Source organism: Oratosquilla oratoria, chromosome 6 (assembly GCF_046742065.1).
Source record: "Oratosquilla oratoria isolate Oo_2021 chromosome 6, ASM4674206v1, whole genome shotgun sequence".
Lineage (NCBI taxonomy): Eukaryota > Metazoa > Arthropoda > Malacostraca > Stomatopoda > Squillidae > Oratosquilla > Oratosquilla oratoria.
In genome coordinates this window covers 82,950,576-82,973,075 of record NC_134782.1, presented here as the reverse complement: position 1 = coordinate 82,973,075, position 22,500 = coordinate 82,950,576, and the positions used below count along the sequence as shown (strand labels likewise).

General features: G+C 38.6%; 1 protein-coding gene and 1 pseudogene across 2 annotated transcripts in view; both read right to left on the bottom strand.

The window, feature by feature from the left end:
- LOC143026671 (uncharacterized) overlaps nt 1-22,500 on the bottom strand; it is a 381,520-nt gene that overhangs the window by 333,057 nt on the left and 25,963 nt on the right. The window lies entirely within an intron of this gene.
- LOC143025903 (uncharacterized) lies at nt 10,420-20,068 on the bottom strand (annotated as a pseudogene).

Sequence of the window (22,500 nt, the reverse complement as noted above, 5' to 3'; positions counted from 1 at the left end):
CGATTCTATTCAGCTGAAGGAATGTGTTATATTCTTCTCTCCTCTTCCGTTCTTCTCCTCTCTTGTCTCCCCTCCTCTCTTGTCCTCTCCTCTCCCCTCATTTCCTCTCTCTTCTCCCACCCTTTCCTCTCTCTTTTCCACTCCACTCTTCACTCTTCTCCTCTCCTTTCTTCTCCTATATCCTCTCTTGTCCTATATCCTCTCTTCTCGTATTGATTCCTCTCCCCTCTCTTTTCTCTTCTCCTCTCCTTTCCTCTCTTCTCTCCTTTCTTCTCCATTCTTCTCTTTTCTTTTCCTCTTCTCTCCTTCCTTTCCCTGTCTTCTCCTCTCCTTTCCTCTCCTCTCCTCCATTTCCTCTCCTTTCTTTTCCTTTTTTTCCCATTTTTCTCCTTTCTTTTCCTTCCCTCCCCATTTTTCTCCTTTCTTTTCCTCTTTCCTCCTTCCTTTCCTATAATTTCTTCTCTTTTCTCCCCTCCTTTTCTTTCTCCTCTCCTTTCCTTTCTCCTCTCCACTCCTCTCCTCTCCTTTTCTTTCTCCTTTCCTTTTCTTTCTCCTCTCCTCTCCTTTTCTCTCCTTTCTTCTCCTCATATCCCCTGCCCTTTCCTCTCCTTTCTTCTCCTCTCTTCTCATCTTCTTTTCTCTCCCTTCCCTTTCTCTCCTCTTTTTCTCTCGCCTCTTCGTCCTCACCTCTTCTCGCCTCTCATGTCCTCTATTTTCTCCTTCTCCCTCCTCTTATCCAATCTTTCCTCTCTTCCCTCATCCTATCCCCTCTTCTCTTTCTTTTCTCCTCTCTCCTTCTCTCCTTTTTATCTTTATCCCCCCTCTCCCTCTATTTCTTAATCACATCCATTTCTAGTTTCTTCTTCCCACACATTTCTTCGCACTTTCCCACCATAATTTGAATTCATTTCTTAAGTGTCCGCGTTGAAACTGCATTCGTTGGTTTTACATTTAGCTCTTTGGGTTTTATGGGAATCAAAAAGAAATCGTCTAGCAGAAGGTAGAGAGTGTACACAGGATCATAACACGTGCGAAAGAAAAATTGAGATCACTGTGGCTTGAAAGACCATATTTTTTACATCTTTCGTCAGTCTAAGCGATCGTTGTCTCCCATTACTATCCAAAATCTTACCTGATTTCCTTGTTAAGATTGTCTGGCTTGTCTGTTAAGTTTGTTCGGCTTGTCTGTACCATTTATAGTCATAAGTATAGACAATGAAGTTAATATAATTCTTGTTTCTAATGGGAGAACTCGGTCGCAAGGTCTGGTGAAATGTTTCGAAAGTACGACCCTAAACCCTTTGAGGTGTGAAAGAAGGTAACCACAGGGTAATTAACATCTTTGGTTAATTAACCTCTTTAACAAAACCTGATTAAATCCTCTCCCACCCCCCTAGAGCTAAACAAAATCATCTTTAACCAAAAACACTCCCAAAGCGTCCCTGGTGAGATCAGATGCTAGTGCCACGAGCGGTGAATAAAATCGCCTGACGACAATCAGAATTACAGAACATAAGAATAGAGGAGACTACAAGAGACCATAAGGCCTACACTAGGTAGTTCCATATCCGCTATCACGTATCATCACCATCCATAAAGTTATATAATCTTCTCTTAAAACACTACATGTCTATTCCATTCTTGCCTATTTCCTTCTTAAACCTAAATTTGTCCAATTTAAACCCATTGATACGAGTCCTACCCTGCTGTCTTGATATGACGACCTTGTCTGCATCCCCCTTGTTAAAACCCTTAACCCATTTGAATACCTCTATTAGATCATCCTGCACTCTAATCTAGCCATTTCATTATACCTAGTCCTGAGGTGTGTTTCTCTCTTTTTCATCCTAACATATAACCCTTTTTTTATTCTTATCTCATTTTTCAACCTATCTGTCATCCATTTGGGTAAATAGAGAGCCTGACGGCATTCGGAATTAAAGGAAAAGTGCCTTCACCCGACACAGAAGTGGTGAGGCATTGTCGACACCAGCGAGGTATAACGCTCGGGCTAAATCCTCCCCAAGAGATATTGTTTCCAACTAGTTGTTTCTTCTCGTTTTGTGTTGTTTTCCTCCAACTCTCTCCGTCTCCTTATTTTCCTCCTCCTCCCCCTCTTTTTTTTCTCTTCATAATACTCTTCTTTTTCTCCTTCTTCATCCACTTCTTCCTCTTCTTCCTCTTATTTTTCTTATCTTTCCTTTTTCTTATCTCTCCTTCCTATTTTTCCTCTTCTTATTTTTCCCCTTTTTCATCTTCTTCCTCTTATTCCTCTTCCTTTTCTTTTTTCTTCTACTTCTTCTTCTTCTTCTTCTTCTTCTTCTTCTTTTTCTTCTACTTCTTTTTTTTTTCATCTTCCTCCTGTTCCTCCACCTGTGTCGTCTTGGTCTTCTCTTTCGTTGCCTCCGCCTTTTTTTTTTCTCCTTCATCCTGTCCTGTTCTTCTTCTCCTCCTTTCTCTTTCGTCTCTTCTTTTTCTCCTTCTTAAAATTCTTCCTTTTCTTTATTCTTTTTCATAATTTTTAAATTCAGATTCAAGAATTTTTTGACGTAACAAAGGCATCAAAGGGAACAGATTTGAATGTGAAAACGTCCAATTCAGACTTTTACCGTAGAATGTATATATTCTCTTACATTTTTTCAGCGTGAATACTTCGGAATATACATAATTATCAGGATTTCACTACCTACACATTGCAACTAACATCATTAACATTAAAGTCTTTTATTTGATTAACACATTTGCTCACTCATCTCTCTCATTGTTTCCAGACGCTTCCAGTTCCAGATACTGTATTCCATAATGGAGCCTTCCAGAGTCCATATCTTCCCTCTTCATTGTGCAGATAAGACATGTCAACCATTATGTCTGCCTTTATATTTCCAATAGTCCCTGTAACTCTACCACGAGGGAATTATTAATTATTCTATTCTAGCAGCAGGGGCGTGTGATAGTTTCTGTCACTGGGTGTGCTGAACAGTGATTCTGTCTATAACTAATATATATAGCCGGTATATATATATATATATATATATATATATATATATATATATATATATATATATATATATATATATGTATGTATGTATGTATGTATGAAAGTGATAGTTGCCGACAAGTCTATCGAAATAAACGCCACGTGAGGACGGAGTCTTTATAAGTTCGACGTTTTGCTTGTTCCAGCTTTTTCAAGTGCATAATCATGTATATCACGACTTACCTTACCGTCGTGCCATATCCTCTTGGACTTTGGCAACCATGGAGCGCCACCGTTCACGGTCCCTAGTTACTTGTAACATCTGTGCTGGTTTGAGTTGTTTTCCCGTCGCCCTCATCAGCCCGTCCATATACTTCTCCCTCTGCTTTCCTCTTGCTCTTCTTCCCTCCACCATTCCCGTCATCACCACCTCTTCCAACCCTTCCTTCCTCATTATATGTCCTAAGAATCGCAACTGTCTTTTCCTTATTGTTGTCATCAATTCCCTATCTGTCTCAATTTCTCTCAATACTTCTTCATTTGTTTTCTTCGCTGTCCATGGTACTCTTAATACTCGTCTCCATATCCACATTTCTGCTGCTTCTAAGTTTTCCTGCAATTTTTTGCTGCTTGTCCACGCTTCTGAACCATATAATAGTGTTGACCATATAAATGTTTTAACTGTTCTTCTCCTTATATCTGTAGACATTTTCTTGTTTGTTAAAACCCCTTTCATTTTCTGAAACGTGCTTTTAACTATCGCTATCCTTGAATTTATTTCCTTTTCACATCTACAATCTTCTGTCAATACGCTTCCCAGGTACGAAAATTTGGTTACCTGTTCTATTCTTCTCCCTGCTATTTGTACTTGCACTCTTGGTGGATCTGTTTTACTGGCCACTAGTATTTTAGTTTTTTCCATATTTACATTTAAACCTTTCTCCTCACTAGCTCTTACGGTTACATTCAATAGATGTTGCAGTTTATCTTCTGAGTCAGCCACCAATACCGTGTCATCAGCATATCTGATATGATTTATATCAAATCCTCCAATTTTAATCCCTTCCATTCCCTCTAATTCCCTAAGGATCATCTCCCCATATAAATTAAATAAATCTGGAGACATAACACAGCCTTGACGCACTCCCCTCTTTATAGCTTGAAATTCTGTTCTTCCTCCCCGTACCCTCATCGCTGCTCTTTGCTTCCAATACAAATTTCTGATGATACTCATGTCTTTGCTATTTATATCCACTCTTTCCAAAATATTTATCAAATCCTCATGTCTTACCCTATCAAACGCCTTCTCGTAGTCAACAAAGCAAAGATATACATTTTGTTGTTTTTCTATCATCCTCTCCATAATCGTTCTTACTATAAAAATTGCATTTGCTGTTCCTTTCCCTTCTATGAAACCAAATTGCTCCCATGAAACTTGTTCTCTCACTTTATTTCTTATTCTATTTAAAACTATCCTTAATATAATTTTGGTTATTTGACTCATGATACTGACTGTGCGATGTTTAATACATTCCATTGTTCTGTTTATCTTTGGTAGTGGTATAAAAATCGAGTTACACATATATTCCGTTATTGTACCCTTTTCGTAAATTTGGTTTATTAGACTAGTGAGTTTTCTTATTGCAAAATCCCCTAATGCCTCTAACATTTCAATCATCACACCATCCTCACCCATGGCTTTCCCTTCTTTCATTTTCTTCATTGCAAATTTCACTTCCTCTTCCATTATTTCTTCCCCATCTAGATATCTATAATTTTCCTCTTCTCCTTCTTGCCTGTCGTCCTCAAATAGGTCCCTTACATACTCCTCCCATCTATGTTTAATATCCTCCTCAAATGGATAACAGAGGAAATATTCGAACTAATGGATAAGAGAAGAGAAGCTAAAAATAGGGATAGAAATGAATATAGAGAACTTAATAGACAAATCAAAAAGAAGTGTATAGATGCCAAGGAGAGTTGGCTTGATGAACAATGTAGAGAAATTGAGGACCTTGAAAAAAGGGATTCTAAAATGATGCATGATAAGATTAGAGAAATTACAAAAAAAAAAGGGGAGCAATGGGGGGGGGCAATCAAAGATACAGAAGGAAAGGTTTTAATGGACGAGGAGGATATCACGACTACGTACTTAAAAAAGCTGTAACAAGCAAAACGTTGTACTAATAAAGGCTCCGTCCTCACATGGTGTTTATTTCGATATATATATATATATATATATATATACATATATATGTATATATATATATATATATACATATATATATGTATATGTATATATATATATATATATATATGTATATATATATGTAGAGACATTGGGACAAATTATGGGAAAGGTGGAGGGGGAAACACGGGTCTTTATCTGATTATCGAGTTTATTCCTGACCGGCTATTGTAAGCGAAACCGGTCAGGAATAAACTCGATAATCAGATAAAGACCCGTGTTTCCCCCTCCACCTTTCGTATATATATATGTATGTATATATATATGTATGTATATATATGTATGTATATACATATATATATGCGTGTGTGTGTGTGTGTGTGTGTGTGTGTGTGTGTGTGTGTGTGTGTGTGTGTGTGTGTGTGTGTGTGTGTGTGTGTGTGTGTGTGTGTGTGTGTGTGTGTGTGTGTGTGTGTGCAGTTAAAATATCATATTCATTCATATTGTTAGTTGGAAAATAAAGCAAATTACATAAGTAAATTTAAGATAATGAAATTTATCAATATTGATTAGCTTACCTAATTTACGTAGTAGAATGGTTGACATACTTGCTTACTTATAATTAAATATCTATTTTCGTCTATGGGATATAAACTTGTTTCTGACTTCATCATAGAAAGAGCCTCTCTGTTTATCTTAGGTCAGAAAGTTCTTTTCACTGGAGAGGAAACTGAGACCACTCAGGCTCTGTTGACTTTGTGTTCAACGTTAGCATCAATTTATTCTTTTTAGGTCAGAAAATGAGCGTTCTGCTGAAGCTGTGTTGCTTGTTATTATGATTAAGATTAATTCAGAAACCGGAGTGTTTCTTTGAAGCCAGAATTAAGTCAGTTTTTTTACCATGAATTCCTCCAGTTAATGCACGTATTTGTCTGCAAACTCAGGAGATGTATACAGTACAATAAGTTTATTCTTCAAACCGAGTTGGTGACTTAAGGTCGGAGTTTCGTTTGTTTCATTCGTCAACAGTGTCCGTGGCTTGGGTTGCCCTCAATCTTTATTTCTGATTGAGTAACTTAATAACTTTTGGTTTCATAATAAATAGTATACTATAATTCCTGCAAATCTTAATAATGCTCATATAATGAATGGAAAAGACATTTTACAAATTCTAGACAACATAAAAATTTAGCAGCGAAACGAACTCAAGCAGTGTGCGTTCGTCGATCCGCACACCTAAGGCCTATGTTTCCAGCAGTCTCCCCTCACACGCCACCGTACGCACTATGCCACATGATGATACAATAATTATATTAATTAATGGGTGTGCATTGCTTCTACGAAACACCTATAGCGGAAAATATTATGACTGCGTTAAAAACAACAAGAAAAATACTGTTTCACACTTACTGCTGAATTTATCTATAACTATCATGTATTTCTCTCTCTCTCTCTGGCTGATGGTATGCGGCGTACACCTAGCACACCCTGAATATACGCCTCTGTCTAGCAGATTTTTCTCCGCTGGTGACATTTCTCTCCTGGGCTACAACAACTTGATAACATGTTTGTCTAATATACTTCTTTGATCTGTCTGTCCAGGATAATTTTGTGGTGAGAGATTCCTGCAGTTATTAAACTTGCCATAATCACTATGGACAGTTATTTAATTCTGGATGCAGTGCTAAAGATGTTCGGTTTCTTTCTCGTTATTTTACTTTAAACTGTCCTTTGACAACCCAAGATTATCTTTATTGCTTCATTTTGTAATGCTTTACGTAGTGCGATGGTGGCGCAATCGGAAGTGTGCTGATCTCGTCATCTTCCTAGTCACGGGTTTGAGTCCCGCACTTTTTTCCGATTCCCAGCAGCGACTGGTAACTGTTCCAACAGTCCCCCGAAGCGTAAAGAGTAAAGGTGACGGCTTCGGCCGCAGCCACATGCCGTCTGCCGCCTCGTTCTCATCTTCACCTTTTTTCCATGGTTCTAATCTCGCTCTCGGGAAACGATAGTAATACAGGAGTTTTATATTATAATTAATCTGGAATGGATCTGATAGTACTTAAGTACAGTATATCGCTCTAACCTGGGAGATATTAACACCGTTTTCTTTACTTCATATTTTCTTTTCTTCTAACTTTTCCTCTTTTTCTTTTTCTTCGTCTTCTTCTCGTTCTTCTTCGTGCTATTATTTTCCTTTTTCCTCTTCTTGGCTTATTTCTTACTTTTCTTCCATCATTTTTTTTTCATCTCCTCTCCCATCTGTTCATCTCCAGCCACCTCCTCCTCCTCTTCTTCTTCTTCTTCTACTTCCTCCTCGTCCTCTTCTTCCTCATCGTTTCCTTCCTACTCCTCCTCCAACGTCCTCCTCCTCCTCCTCCTCCTCCATCACCTCGTCCTCTTCTTCCTCATCGATTCCTTCCTCTTCTTCTTCTTCTTCTTCTTCTTCTACTTCCTCCTCGTCCTCTTCTTCCTCATCGTTTCCTTCCTACTCCTCCTCCAACGTCCTTCTCCTCCTCCTCCTCCTCCATCACCTCGTCCTCTTCTTCCTCATCGTTTCCTTCCTACTCCTCCTCCAACCTCCTCCTCCTCCTCCATCACCTCGTCCTCTTCTTCCCCATCGTTTTCTTCCTACTCCTCCTCCAACCTCCTCCTCCAACCTCCTTCTCCTCCTCCTTCTCCTCCTCCTTCTCCTCCTCCATCACCTCGTTTGTTAAATACATACATATATATTTATATATATATATATATATATACTTATACTTATGTATATGTATATATATATATATATATATATATGTATATGTATATATATGTTATAGTCAACATTGCAATACTTCGATGAATTGCGCATTTTCGCAGCTGATCATCTTCGTAGCTGGGTCTCCCTTCGATACTGGCATGCACGCGCGCGCACGCACAATATGCTACAAGATGTGGTTTCGACGAAAGCTACGAATCTCCCTAGGGACGTCTGGACAAAGGCTAAGCGACCCTTCTTGACAACGCCCTTTGACAACAAAAAATTCTCTCGGCATATCAGGTCAAGAAGTCCACCAGAAAAAAAGGCCACCTGCATCGACGTCGCTACCGACCGAAGCGACCTAACTTCTCAGTATGCCTCATATGGCAACAAATTTTTTTCACAATTGGCAACCCTTATAAGTATATTTTGTATATATGTCTGGCAACCCTCCGAGCTTTCCTGAGGGCTTGCCATGTATGCAGTAGTTAGAATAAGAATAGAATAGAATAAACCAAGAATAAAAGCGATTAAAACCAAGAACTTGCCCTGAGTTTTTCTTCACCAACTCAAATGTAGAGAACAGTTATTCTACATTGTGGTGGCCAGAGGTGGGACGGCGAATCCACATTCTACATTCTGGTGGGCAGTGGTGGGACTACTACGAATCTACAGTCTACACTGTGGTGGCACACGTGGGATTGCGAAGTGACACTAACTCTACAGCCGTGGACATCAAAGCAGCAATGCAACACTAATTACTTCGAAGCATCTTCCAGCATTCCACTTACGAGCCAAAAGCACCGACGTTCTTAGCCTTATTGCCCACAACCCACGCCACTACGAAGCAAACAATTCAACGACAGCTTCGATCTTCGCTGGAGTATCTTGCATACGAGGCAATCCCTTGTAGCTGCACTGCCCGCAACCACGAAACGAAGCCAATCCCTCTCAGCTGCTTTCCCCACCACCACCACGCCCGCCGCTCCATCACGTCAACATACAGACGTATTCTTCAGCCCCAATGGAAAATCATCACCAAAGACATTCTCCACCACCACGACGCCTGCCGCTCCACCACGTCAACATAAGTCGGACCATCTTCCCCCTCCTGGCATCGCATCACGCTCTGCCCGATCATCCCTCCGTGCCAGAGAGTATCGCAAGTCTATACCATTCACCGCATCTAAGCTGCGCAAGAATCTCTCACCCTTTATCTTATTCTCATATAATACAGTCACATCTTGATTGCATATATTCTAACTTTTCTTTCCCACAACCAATTACTAATTGATTTCCCTGGTGCATAAGCAGACTTGCACTCTGCAACAAGTTCAGACGTACCATTGCCACTCAAAGTGAACCTCTGGGAGTCACTAATATTATTCAGCATCATATACCCCTTCGGGAAAACTCTAAACCATGTTATATTCCCGCATACAGATTACCACAAAGTAAACGCATGATCGTAAATAACGTTATCCAAAACATGATTGCGCAAGATATCATTAAATCATCAGTGAGTGGAACTTCCCCCTCTTTGTAGTCACCAAACGCGATGGTTCCTTCCGCCCTGTAGTAGACTTCAGAGAGTTAAATAAGCTAATCAAACAAGAAAGACATCCAATTCCTATCTTACAAGAGGTCCTCCACTCCGTCGGTGAAAACAACGTAGTGTTCACGACCTTAGACCTTATGTCGGGATATTTCCAGATCCCCCTTGCCCCAGAGTCTAGGCCCCTGACAGCTTTTAGCACACCCACAGGACACTATCACTTCAAACGACTCGCCATGGGTTTCGTATCAGCCCCTACAGTGTTTCGTGATCATCACGTCTAAATCAGTTACCGAACATCTACACACTCTACATACCGTCTTCTCAAGGCTATAACACACACACACACACACACACACACACACACACACACACACACACACACACACACACACACACACACACACACACACACACACACACACACACACACACACACACACACACATATATATATATATATATATATATACATATATATATGTAAATATATGTATACATATATATATATATATACAGTATATATATACATATATCCGATAATTTTTATGACGGATTGATGTCGCTGTTACTAGCGAATTTCTTTCATATATACTGTATGTATATATATATATATATATATATATATATATATATATGTGTGTGTGTGTGTGTGTGTGTGTGTGTGTGTGTGTGTGTGTGTGTGTGTGTGTATTATATATATATATATATATATATATATATATATATATTGTTCAGTATTAATTAATTTCTTTAATGTGTTTTCTCAATACCTTAGAGAGGTCTTAATCTCTTTTGGAAGAGTAGAGATGACTACCGTAGTCGGTCATCGTTGCCAGATCCGGATTTCGGCTCCCTCGAGCCTTCTTCAGTGGCGATGGTAATCGTCTTCTCGTTGGTGTGTTCTTGCTCTATCGTGGTAGGAGAAAGAATGGCTCTGTGCAGAGTTGTCCTGGCTAATATACCGGTTCAGTGGGGATCCTGGCGTTCGTCCTCACTCCTGATTGGCTGAGACCGGTACTCACGGCTTCAGATTGGTCGTCGGCCGTGCGCCTCATGCCAACTACGACCCGCAGATCGCTGGCTTCTGAATTGTCTGCTGCCGTGCGCCTTACGCTAGGTAAGACTCGCAGGTCGTTGGCTTGAATATTGAGATTAGGGGACAACTCTTTGATGTACAATGCCTCTAATAAAGGGAGGCGTCTTACATCATTACACGTGTCCAAGATCTCTGTGCCGTTTTCTAGGATTTCCCGCGTAAGGGTGACATTGTGGATTTGTTTCAGGTGGTTTTTCGGTGCTCCAGAAGAAAGGTGGTACTAAAGTCTTCGAGATAACTTCGTGGAGGTCATGCCAATGTAGGAAGATGGGAGGGTTTCACAGTCCCCTCTATTGCAATTAAACCTGTAAATGACATGCGATTTTTGAAGTGTCTCAGTGTGTTGATGCGGACTATTCTTAAGGAGGAGGTGGCTAGTTTTCTTAGACTTATAATAGATAATAAAATCTAATATTTTGTCAGGGTCTGTTGGCTTGATATTTTGTTTTATTATTTTCTTCATAATTCTTTCTTCTTCCTTGTAAGCAGTGGAGAAAGTGGCTTTATAGTACAGGTTTATTTGATTATTATTCTTCTCTTTATGCTGTTGCTGTTACCGTTCTTGTTCCAGTTATCAATAATCTTAGAAGTCTGACGTTTTATATCCTTTTCGCTGAAACCGTTATTAATCAATACCTGGGTGGAGCGTTCTATTTCGTAGTGTACTTGATGCCAGGAGCTGCAGTGTGTTAAGGCTCTTCTAATGTAGGCACCGATGGTGGCATCTTTATAGCGCTGTGGGCACTCACTATTTCCATTGAGGCAATGTCCGGTGTCTTTTGGTTTGGTGTAAACGCTGGTATTGAAAGACTCGTTTTGTTGTTTGACGAGTAAATCCAGGAATGGGATAGTTCCTTCAACACTGTCCTCTATGGTGAAGTTAAGCTCTGATGTTTGCGAAAAGGATATAAGACGTCAGACTTCTAAGATTATTGATAACTGGTACAAGAACGGTAACAACAACCAACATAAAGAGAAGAATAATAATCAAACCTGTACTATAAAGCCACCTTCTCCACTGCTTACAAGGCAGAAGAAAGAATTATGAAGAAAATAATAAAACAAAATATCAAGCCAACAGGCCCTGACAAAATATTAAATTTTATTATCTATTATAAGTCTAAGAAAACTAGCCACCTCCTCCTTAAGAATAGTCCGCATCAACACACTGAGACACTTCAAAAATCGCATGTCATTTACAGGTTTAATTGCAATAGAGGAGACTGTGAAACCCTCCCATCTTCCTACATTGGCATGACCTCCATGAAGTTATCTCGAAGACTTTCGTACCACCTTTCTTCTGGAGCACCGAAAAACCACCTGAAACAAATCCACAATGTCACCCTTACGCGGGAAATCCTAGAAAACGGCACAGAGATCTTGGACACGTGTAATGATGTAAGACGCCTCCCTTTATTAGAGGCATTGTTCATCAAAGTGTTGTCCCCTAATCTCAATATTCAAGCCAACGACCTGCGAGTCTTACCTAGCGTAAGGCGCACGACAGCAGACAATTCAGAAGCCAGCGATCTGCGGGTGGTAGTTGGCATGAGGCGCACGGCCGACGACCAATCAGAAGCCGCGAGTACCAGTCTCAGCCAATCAGGAGTGAGGACGAACGCCAGGATCCCCACTGAACCGGTATATTAGCCAGGACAACTCTGCACAGAGCCATTCTTTCTCCTACCACGATAGAGTAAGAACACACCAACGAGAAGACGATCACCATCGCCACTGAAGAAGGCTCGAGGGAGCCGAAATCCGGATCTGGCAACAATGACCGACTACGGTAGAGTCATCTCTACTCTTCCAAAAGTGATTAAGACCTTTCTAAGGTATATAGAAAATACCTTAAAGAAATTAATCAATACTAAACAATCCATCACATTTAACGAAACTTGCATAAGAGAGAACCTCCTGCCCATGTGTACTCTAAATATATATATATATATATATATATATATATATATATATACAGTATATATATATATATATATATGTATATATATATACATATTCATATTTCTCTCTCTCTCTCTCTCTCTCTCTCTCTCTCTCTCTCTCTCTCTCTCTCTCTCTCTCTCTCTCTCTCTCTCTCTCTGTCTCTCTCTCTGTCTCTCTCTCTCTCTCTCTCTCTCTCTCTCTCTCTCTCTCTCTCTCTCTCTCTCTCTCTCTTTTAATGTTCCATCTGGCTAGCAACCAATTTATTTTCTTGTTTGTCTTTCGATCGATTTTTCCGTCCGTCTGTTTATGCGTCTGCCTTTGTCTCTCCCCATCATCGTTGCCCCATCCCATCTTGACCCTTCCTCATCAGCGGCATACCTCCCTTCATGTAAATGGACTCGTCATCGCGGTGACCCGCGGTTCGGCTCACGTTAACAACAGATTGGACTCCGTGGCCTCTCCGGAATCTCATAGAAGTGTCTTAGCAAAGCAGAAGGTTCTCAATTACTTAGCCGACAGGTCTTCGTGGTATTATGGGGGAACTCGAAGCCTCTTGGGCTCACAGGCAGGTGCAGGCGTCGCCTTTGCTGTTGTCGACTGGAGATTAGACAGCTGCACTGTCACACAGGCGGCAGCAGCGGTGAGGAGGAATCGAGGGAGGGAGGCAGCTGTGGAAGCTTGAGTCGCGGGCTATAAGAAAAAGCAACCAGCATATGGTCACGAGAGCTCCACTAGCCAAGAGTCTTCTTAAATTATCTTGGTAATCAAAAGGTGTGTTCTTTGGGTATGTAGACAAAGAAACTCGTAATTGACTTCGGTGCATCTTATAAGCCAAGGTAGCTACAAGTACCTGAGCTATAAGTACCTGTCTACGAAGTTATTAAGCCTCCTACTCGTTTCTTGGTTATTGGGAGGGATGCCAGTTACAGCTTAACTAGATGCATGTGCTTGAGCTTTTCATATATGCACGCAGTTATTGATTTAGTTATTGGTATCTTAACTAAAGTTAATTCTGTGAGGTATTAACTTGACTAACAATAAAACTTGAGCTGTTTGCAATTATGAGGGAGGTAATGCACCCTCTCGAAGAGCAGGGGGCGTTCTCCAACTGAATAAAATCACTTGGTTGTAGACAGAACAAATATAGATATATAAATCGTTGATAATAGGCGTCTTCACTAGAGGTACGAGTAATTTTGGGCACTCAGCAGGTGACAGGGAAGACCCTTCATTGGCCACGAGGAGCCAAGATGAGAGACAAACAATGGCTGGTGGATGGGAGTGAAATAAGTGGGAGTAGATGAGTGTGAGTGTGTGTGTGTGTGTGTGTGTGTGTGTGTGTGTGTGTGTGCGCGTGCGTGTGTGTGTGTGTGTGTGTGTGTGTGTGTGTGTGTATACAGTATATATACATTATATATACATTATGTATACATATAATATATATATACACAAATATACACTGTGCAGGTAACCGAGTTATTGCGTGTTGTACGATAAGTTATTGAACTCGCTAAAGGTATCTTGGGTCGAGTCAGTCAGCTGTATAAGAAGAGCTGATCCAGCTGTAAGTACTTGAGGTATTATTACAGCAGCTTATTAAGCCCTCTAAGTACCTCGGTTCCAAATAATTCTGTAAGACGTGACTCAGCTACACCTACAAAGTGCTGATTTGTAAATACTCTGTAACAGATTTTAGACCTAGTGTCGCAACCTAAAGTGCCTCGGATATCTGATTAAAATCGCCTGGCGGCAGTCAGAATAAGTGAATAAGTTAGTGTCATCTGGGACGGAAACTTCTAATTCTAAAATACGAGTGATGGAGCATCAAGAGTTTCGTTGTGGATTATGTGACAAAGAATTAGCAACAAGTGCCAGCCTGCAACAGGTCAGTCCGCAACAGGTTATTTTGAGCTATATTTGTAATGTTCACTTCAGGCGACAGAACTCTCTCGGTGGTATTCTTAAAAAAATTATCTTATATAGATCCTTGAAGGGAAATATTTATACAAGGAAAGATTTTTTTTAAGAATACCACCGTAAAATTATTACGGTGGTATAATATATATATATATATATATATATATATATATATATATATATATATATATATATATATATGTATATATATATATATATATATATATATATATATATATATATATAAATATTTCCCTTCCAAGGATTTATATAAGATTCATATAAGGAAAGATTTTATTCAAGAATACCACCGTCTGTCTACTGTCAGGTTTCAACCTCCCTGTTATTTTGCAATGCAAATGCAACACCTGGTGTTGATTATTTGGGGGCTATTTTTATACACCTAGAGATATAATTTACTAGAACGTATTATTTTAGCTTGCCTTTTTGCATCTCTATAGAATATTCATATCTACTTTCAATAATTCCTTCCTGTGTCTCACTTTATTAGTAACAAATCAAGAACAACTTCGGTTTATCTCTATGTATGTCAATTACACCTTTTTCAATTGTTCTTTTTCTCTTCTTAGTCTTGTATATTTGGTTCTTGTTTTCTTGAAATAATCTTTTATGTTCTAGAGATCCTTCTATTTCTTCACCTTTCCCATGCTGCATCTCTCCTTTTTTTCTTTTCTTTTTTCTGTCGTACGTATGTTAACTAAAACATTCGACAAATTTCCTCCCCTATTTAGTATATCGACATACTTTTTCACTCTCAATTTGTAAATACTCGAATAAATGTCACATTTCTTCTGTTTCTCTTATCTCTCGGTATATTCCCGTTCTATTTCTTCAAAGAATTTCCACAGTTCCATGACTTGTCTTCCCGAAATTTTTTCTTCTTTGACTTATAGATTCTGCTCCTTACAGCTAAATGAATTCCATATAATACATTATCATTTTTCCCCATAGCGCACAGGTATCTAAAAAAAATCAATGACATCTCGTTCCCAGCCGATCCAGTCTCGCTGGTATGTCATCTCCTCTCAACCGTCTTTTATTTGACTCGTTGTGTCATTATTATGTTCACTGATACATTTGGCAGTGTATTTCCTTGTGATTCTCTTCTTTTCTCTGCCTCTCACTCCTCCCAATATAACTCCCCACAATTAAAGTCATTCATAAAGGGCCCCATTCACGACAACGATTTTCAACCCCAACCCAGATTTCGAACATGGTCGGGGTTGGAGTTGTGGTTGGCGGCTTCGCCACTCACTGCAACAACCAATTGTCCAATTTTTCGCAGTTGATCCGCAGTTCTATTGTGATAAGATGTCTGATCTCGACTCTGACGATCTTTTTAATATTGCTGTTTTTTTTAGAGGCAGATAGAAAGCTAAAAAAAAAAAAAGTCAAAGTGGTGTAAGTCTTGGCTTCAAAAAAGAAACAAGCTATCCCATAATCAATTATTAGAGGAACTGAGACTAGAGCCTAAAGACTATATGAATCCACATTTTTAGAACTTCTGTCCTTGGTAACACCAATCATAAAAAAACAGGATACGATGATGAGGAAGGCTATTACACCTTAAATTTTGAAACGAGTATTTCATAAGCATTGTTTTTCATTATTTTATTCGAGTATTCTTTACTTTTAACTTTCCATAGGCATGGATGTTGACGGTATATCTCAATAATCCCTCTTACGAAATCTTTACTGTACGCTTCCATTTTTTTAGTTAGCCAGCACAACTATAGCTACAAACGCACGGTACGAAATTTTGGGCACAAGTGATAGATTTGGTTGTCCGCACCCATCCACCACTCCAATCCCAACACAGACATAAAGCTCCGCCCACAAAATATCAGGAAAATCTGAACGACTCCAACCCCAACCACGACCTGCAAATCGGGGTTGCAATGTAGGTTGTTGGAGCCCATCCACGAGAAAATTTGGTCTGGGTTGGGGTTGGAAATCTGGGTTGGGGTTGAAAATCATTGTCGTGAATGGGGCCCTTAAGGGCTACGTTAACCCTTTCTCTATATTTTTATCAGGTGATGGGACAGATACTACAACATCTTGGTATTAAACCACTCTACAAGCTCGTTGGGGGGATGTATGCCACCTGTTTTATTTCTTTTTTATTTCTTTATTTTATTCTTATTTTATTTCATTTCATTTTACCTTATTTTTAGTTTATCAACTTTCATGATTTGCTTCACTTACACCATACCACCTCCCTTTGTGTGTGCTTGTGTATGTGTGTATTTGTGTGTACGTGTGTGTGTGTGTGTGTGTGTGTGTGTATGTGTATGTGTGTGTGTTTACATATCTATATTCACTCTTATCACCTGACGTGAAGAGTAGAGACCCTACACACAGAAAAAAAAAATCAGCGTCTTTTTTCTTTGAAAAAGACAAAAGAAAAATAAATCAAATCAACTTCAGGAATGTGCTGGCATTCATTTGACAGAGCGGAAAAATTTGGAAACGGAAAAATTTGGTTGTCCCTCACTTATCTGAAACCCTTGTTCAGGGGGACTGTCCTTCCTGTTTTCGGCTTTACATTGTAACTCGAAAAATTAAAGCTCCCGACGGACTCTTTTAGGTGCCAAATTTCTGGACGACATCACGTGTCCCATATATGTTTTGGCAAGGAAACAATTAAGAAATTCTTTGCTTACACAGCGAATATTTTTTTTTTTTTTTTTTTTTTTTTTTTTACGTGGCGTTTAGACCTAGCGAGCGACAACGCTCAGTGTTTGAGAACAAGGCATCTTGAGTGATGCGCATGGTCTGGTAAGGATATCGATTACATTGGGCAAAATGACCTTTACCAAAGGTTTGGACACTATTGTTGTTGTTTACATGTATTTACTCGTGCTTATTCAAATTCGGTACATAAGTCTTAAAAACAATATTTAGGATTTTTTAGTTCTTTTTTTTTTATTGTATCCTTTCATGAAATAACTCCCATGTCAGGATATAAACCATTTCTATTCATGATAGATTAATTATGTTATTTTTAATATGCTGAAAAAATAAATATATTTGATCAATAATCATGAACTTAATATATCTTTTGTTTTAATATACAGTTTGAGAACCAATGACACAGTAACAAACTAACATACTAAGATAACTGTTATCTAATCATTGTTAGCTAACGTTTATATTACAAAGGATTAGTTCTACATGATATACTGTAGTTACCGTTTCTTGAAGTTCTGTGCGCCTGTTTGTTGACTGTATGTACCTGGTTCCTTCTCCGGAGAGGTCTGGGCCTGGCAAGAAGATTGACATACAGACTACAACACTGTTCGTATTTGCTTAGGCTCGCCAGCCAGGTGCAAATCCACTCAAGAAAAGGGCCAACAAATTTGAAGGAAGGATGTAGCAAGATTATCTTGGAGCCAAACAGGTAAAGGAAGCTGGACTGGGTGAAAAGGAAAGTTCAGCAGCGCCGCGTCATGGTGGCTTGGCTTCGCAGGAAGCAAGCAATGTCATAAAAGAAAGGAAGGAAGCTATCTGCGTCATGCGCGGAGGTCAGCCAAAGTGATATAAGCGCCTACAAGAAGGGAAGTTGTGTCTGATAAGAAAGATCAATGGTCCAGTTAGATGAGATGACCTCGAGGTTGTGGATGGAAGGGTGGCAGAGAGGAGAGTGCATGTTATCTGGTGTTGGGGAAGAGGAGGGTGAGAGAGGAGCCGAGACGATGGAGACTGAGCGTAAGAGGTGAAGCTACCGCGGGAGGGTGGGCATAACGAGGGAAGAGTCAATGGAGAGAGGAACGGGTGGGTTAAATGAAACGTCATCTTCCACAGAATTAAAAAAAAAGGAAGGGGGAAAGGGACGAAATATAGCTATTGTTGTTGGTGTTGGTGGAAAGTGAAGCCTAAAGATAAATTTAAAGGATTTTGGAGGAAGGCAGGGAGGAAAGGAGGGAAGTGAGAGCATTTGGCGAGGTGGGGGAGGAGAAGGAAGTGTACGTATAGAAGTTGGTCGACTATTAAGCCGGCCGGATCATGTTATTCAGGAGCGAGACAAGGTGTGTCGGTGTTGGTGGCGTCTGTAGGAGGTGGAGGTATGTGTTGGAGAAAGGGGGAGGACTGGAGAGGGAGGAAAAGGAAACAGTCGGATCGGAGTGAGAGGAAGGGAAAGGGGACAATCATTGGATGAGGGAAATTTTTCATGTTTGAAGGCTGTTTCCTAAAAGACGAGAGTTTCCTCTATACTACTGTACATAAGAACATCTGGCGATCGTGAGAAAGTGTATACAAGAACGATTGCTGTCCTTTAAGAAAAGGACGGCAGTCTTTAATGCCCAAGAGAACCTTTTAGTATAAACTCTTCTGTCAAACAATTCCATTCAGCAGAAAAGAAACCGCCAGATACAAACCCTTCGCAGAATCCGTTTGGTGTTAGCGCGATTTCCTTGAAGTGTGTCTTCGTGATGGAAAAGTCCTGGTAAGGCTGAGGACGATCAAGAGAAGAAAAGAGGAATAAGAGACGGCTGGAACAGAAAATGGAGAGAAGAGAACGAGCTGAAGAAAATGGGAAATGAGTTGAAGAAAATAAGATAAGAGAAAATGGATGACGACAGGTAGCCGAGGAAAGTGTTTAGAAAGAAAATGGGAGAAAGATTTAAGTAAAGTCTCAGGGTTTTATGTGTTTGTGACACGTGGGCTGGCAGAGGATTTGGCAGAGCATCTGCATGCGAACCTAAAGCTAGCAAAATCACAAGAAAGAACACCAAATAACCGAGGGATTTCAAGACGTTGTATTGATAATAAAACTGGAAAGAATTGTGTAAATAAAGTCACAACTTGCAGGAAGAAAAAGCCCACGAGTGACGTCACATCGCCTTATCCGAATTTGAAATCGGAGAACGTCTGACGGATACGTGACGTCATGTCGACTCCGTAGATATTTTCAACAAATTGGAACTTTTAATGTTTGAGTGACGTCATGTCGGCGTGTGAACAGACGTTGCGTACATTGTTGACAAACGGCGTAAAGTGAAAACTGGAAAGAATTGCCGCAGATTGTTAACATAATATCAGGCCAAGGAAGAGATGGCACAAATAATCCTGAAGTGGAACTCGAAGCTGACAAAGCAGAGTCGAGCGGAAAAGAACGACTGAGATCTCCGGGGAGCATAGAGGAGTTTTCGAAAGATAAGGGACGTCTCGTTCGATGGCTGGCAAGATGGATCGGTGATCCCAGGGGAGTGCAGAGGAGGAAGAAGAAAAAGATCGAGGGTGCAAAAGAAAAAAAACTGTTTCTATTTGGTCGACAGGAACCAACGCTTCTGTCTTCGTGAACAATATCAAACAAAACAGGTGATGCCAGACAGGCGGTAAAGCTGAAATTCAAGAAGACAAACAGACCGGGCCAATACAAATAAGAAAAAGGTAAAATTTATTTCATTTTATTTTACCATTATTATCATTATTATTATTATTATTATTATTATTATTATTATTATTATTATTATTATTATTATTATTATTATTATTATTATTATTATTATTATTATTATTATTATTATTATTATTATTATTATTATTATTATTATTATTATTATTATTATTATTATTATTATTATTATTATTATTATTATTATTATTATTATTATCATTATTATTATTATTATTATTGTTATTATTATTATTACTATTATTATTATTATTATTACTATTATCACACACACACACATACACACATACACACACGCACACGACTCGGTGGCGCGGTTGATAGCGTACTGGACTGCCATTACGGAGGTGCAGCAGTACCCGGTTCGAATCCTACCCAGGACTGAAATTATTTCGGTATCGCTGCACTTCGGGTCGTTACTCCGACTCTCGTGGGCGGGAAGTTGTGTGTGTGTGTGTGTGTGTGTGTGTGTGTGTGTGTGTGTGTGTGTGTGTGTGTGTGTGTGTGTGTGTGTGTATGCGTGTGTGTGTGTATGTGTGTGTGTGTGTGTATAAGGTCATAGCATTACCCATAGATCGGTCATACGAGCTCTGAGCTCTCTTCCGGGAGGGAAAAAGCTGTCTATCACGAGTCCAACACGCAATCCAAAGACCAACGTGAATATACACATGCATATTTGCAGAAAAAATCACTTGAACTGAATAGACGAAAACGCTCTGTCTCCTTTCTCTTATTTTCCTAGTGTTTTTCTGCATGCATATATATATATATATATATATATATATATATATATATATATATATATATTTATATATATATATATATATATATATATATATATATATATATATATATATATATATATATTTATGTATGTATATACTGTATGTGTTTGCACTCATATATATATATATATATATATATATATGTATTTATATATATATGCATATATATGTGTATATATATATATATGTATATACATATATATATATATATATATATATATATATATATGTATATATATATATCAGTATATACGTATATATAAATATATATATATATGTATATATATATATATATATATATATATATGTATTTATATATATATGCATATATATGTATATGGGAGAAAGTATACGCTGGACTCGACGTTCGTCAATTTATTCCCACGTATCGGACCCTGTTCGGGGTTCGTCTCCAGGGTAATACAGTGGTAGCAATGGAAATGTACATAAATAGGGGGAATTTGGTACACTGGGACAGGTCTCCACAGTAACCGTTATAATCCAACGCAGTTAAACCAAATCAAAAACACAAATGAGAAACAAATATAAATAAAACTGTAAAATAACCAGTGCAATACTTCCTTGAAAACATTCACCGAGTTTACCATAGAAAAAAGATATATATATATATATATATATATATATATATATATATATATATATATATATATATATATATATATATATATATATATATATAAAGAAAATACAGTGAAAGTTGTAAGAATTTTTCTTTATATATATATATATATATATATATATATATATATATATATATATATAAATATATATATATATATATTGTCTATGGTAAACTCGGTGAATGTTTTCAAGGAAGTATTGCACTGGTTATTTTACAGTTTTATTTATATTTGTTTCTCATTTGTGTTTTTGATTTGGTTTAACTGCGTTGGATTATAACGGTTACTGTGGAGACCTGTCCCAGTGTACCAAATTCCCCCTATTTATGTACATTTCCATTGCTACCACTGTATTACCCTGAAGACGAACCCCGGACAGGGTTCGAAACGTCGGAATAAATTGACGAACGTCGAGTCCAGCGTATACTTTCTCCCATAAAAATGGTTCCTGGACTCCAGCTATTTACGAATATATATATATATATATTTACATACACAGGTGTCTGTTCATATGTATGTGTCTGTGTGTCTGTATGGGATTGTATATATATATATATATATATATATATATATACATATATGTGTGTGTGTGTGTGTGTGTGTGTATATATATATATATACACACACACATATATATATATATGTATGTATATATATCATATATATATACAAATATGTATATATATATATATTTATATATATAGTTATATGTATATATATATTTATATACATATATTTATGAAAAAGGTGGAAAAAAAGAGTCACGGGTCTCGTTCTGAGTTTATTTCTGACCGGTTTTGCTTGTAGCTTCTTCCTCTGAATAAACTCGGAACTCGGAACGAGACCTGTGACTCTCATTTTCCACCTTTTTCAACTTGTCACATTGTCTCAACATATATTTATAAACATATATATATATATATATATATATATATATATATATATATATAGAGAGAGAGAGAGAGAGAGAGAGAGAGAGAGGGAGAGAGAGAGAGGCGACTCCACAGCTGGACAGAATTGTGTGACGTAGACGGAAGAGTTCAGTGAACAACAGCAGCACCATCAGCAGCAGGGAATATGCTAATCGACTCTTGGGCATGATTTTGAGGTCTCCTTGTGTAATATTTCCCCTTCCACGACTCCAGAGGCTATCAGGAACCGCTGTGCGTGATGAATGGGGCCTCACCGTCCCGCCCAACGTCATTCGGGAC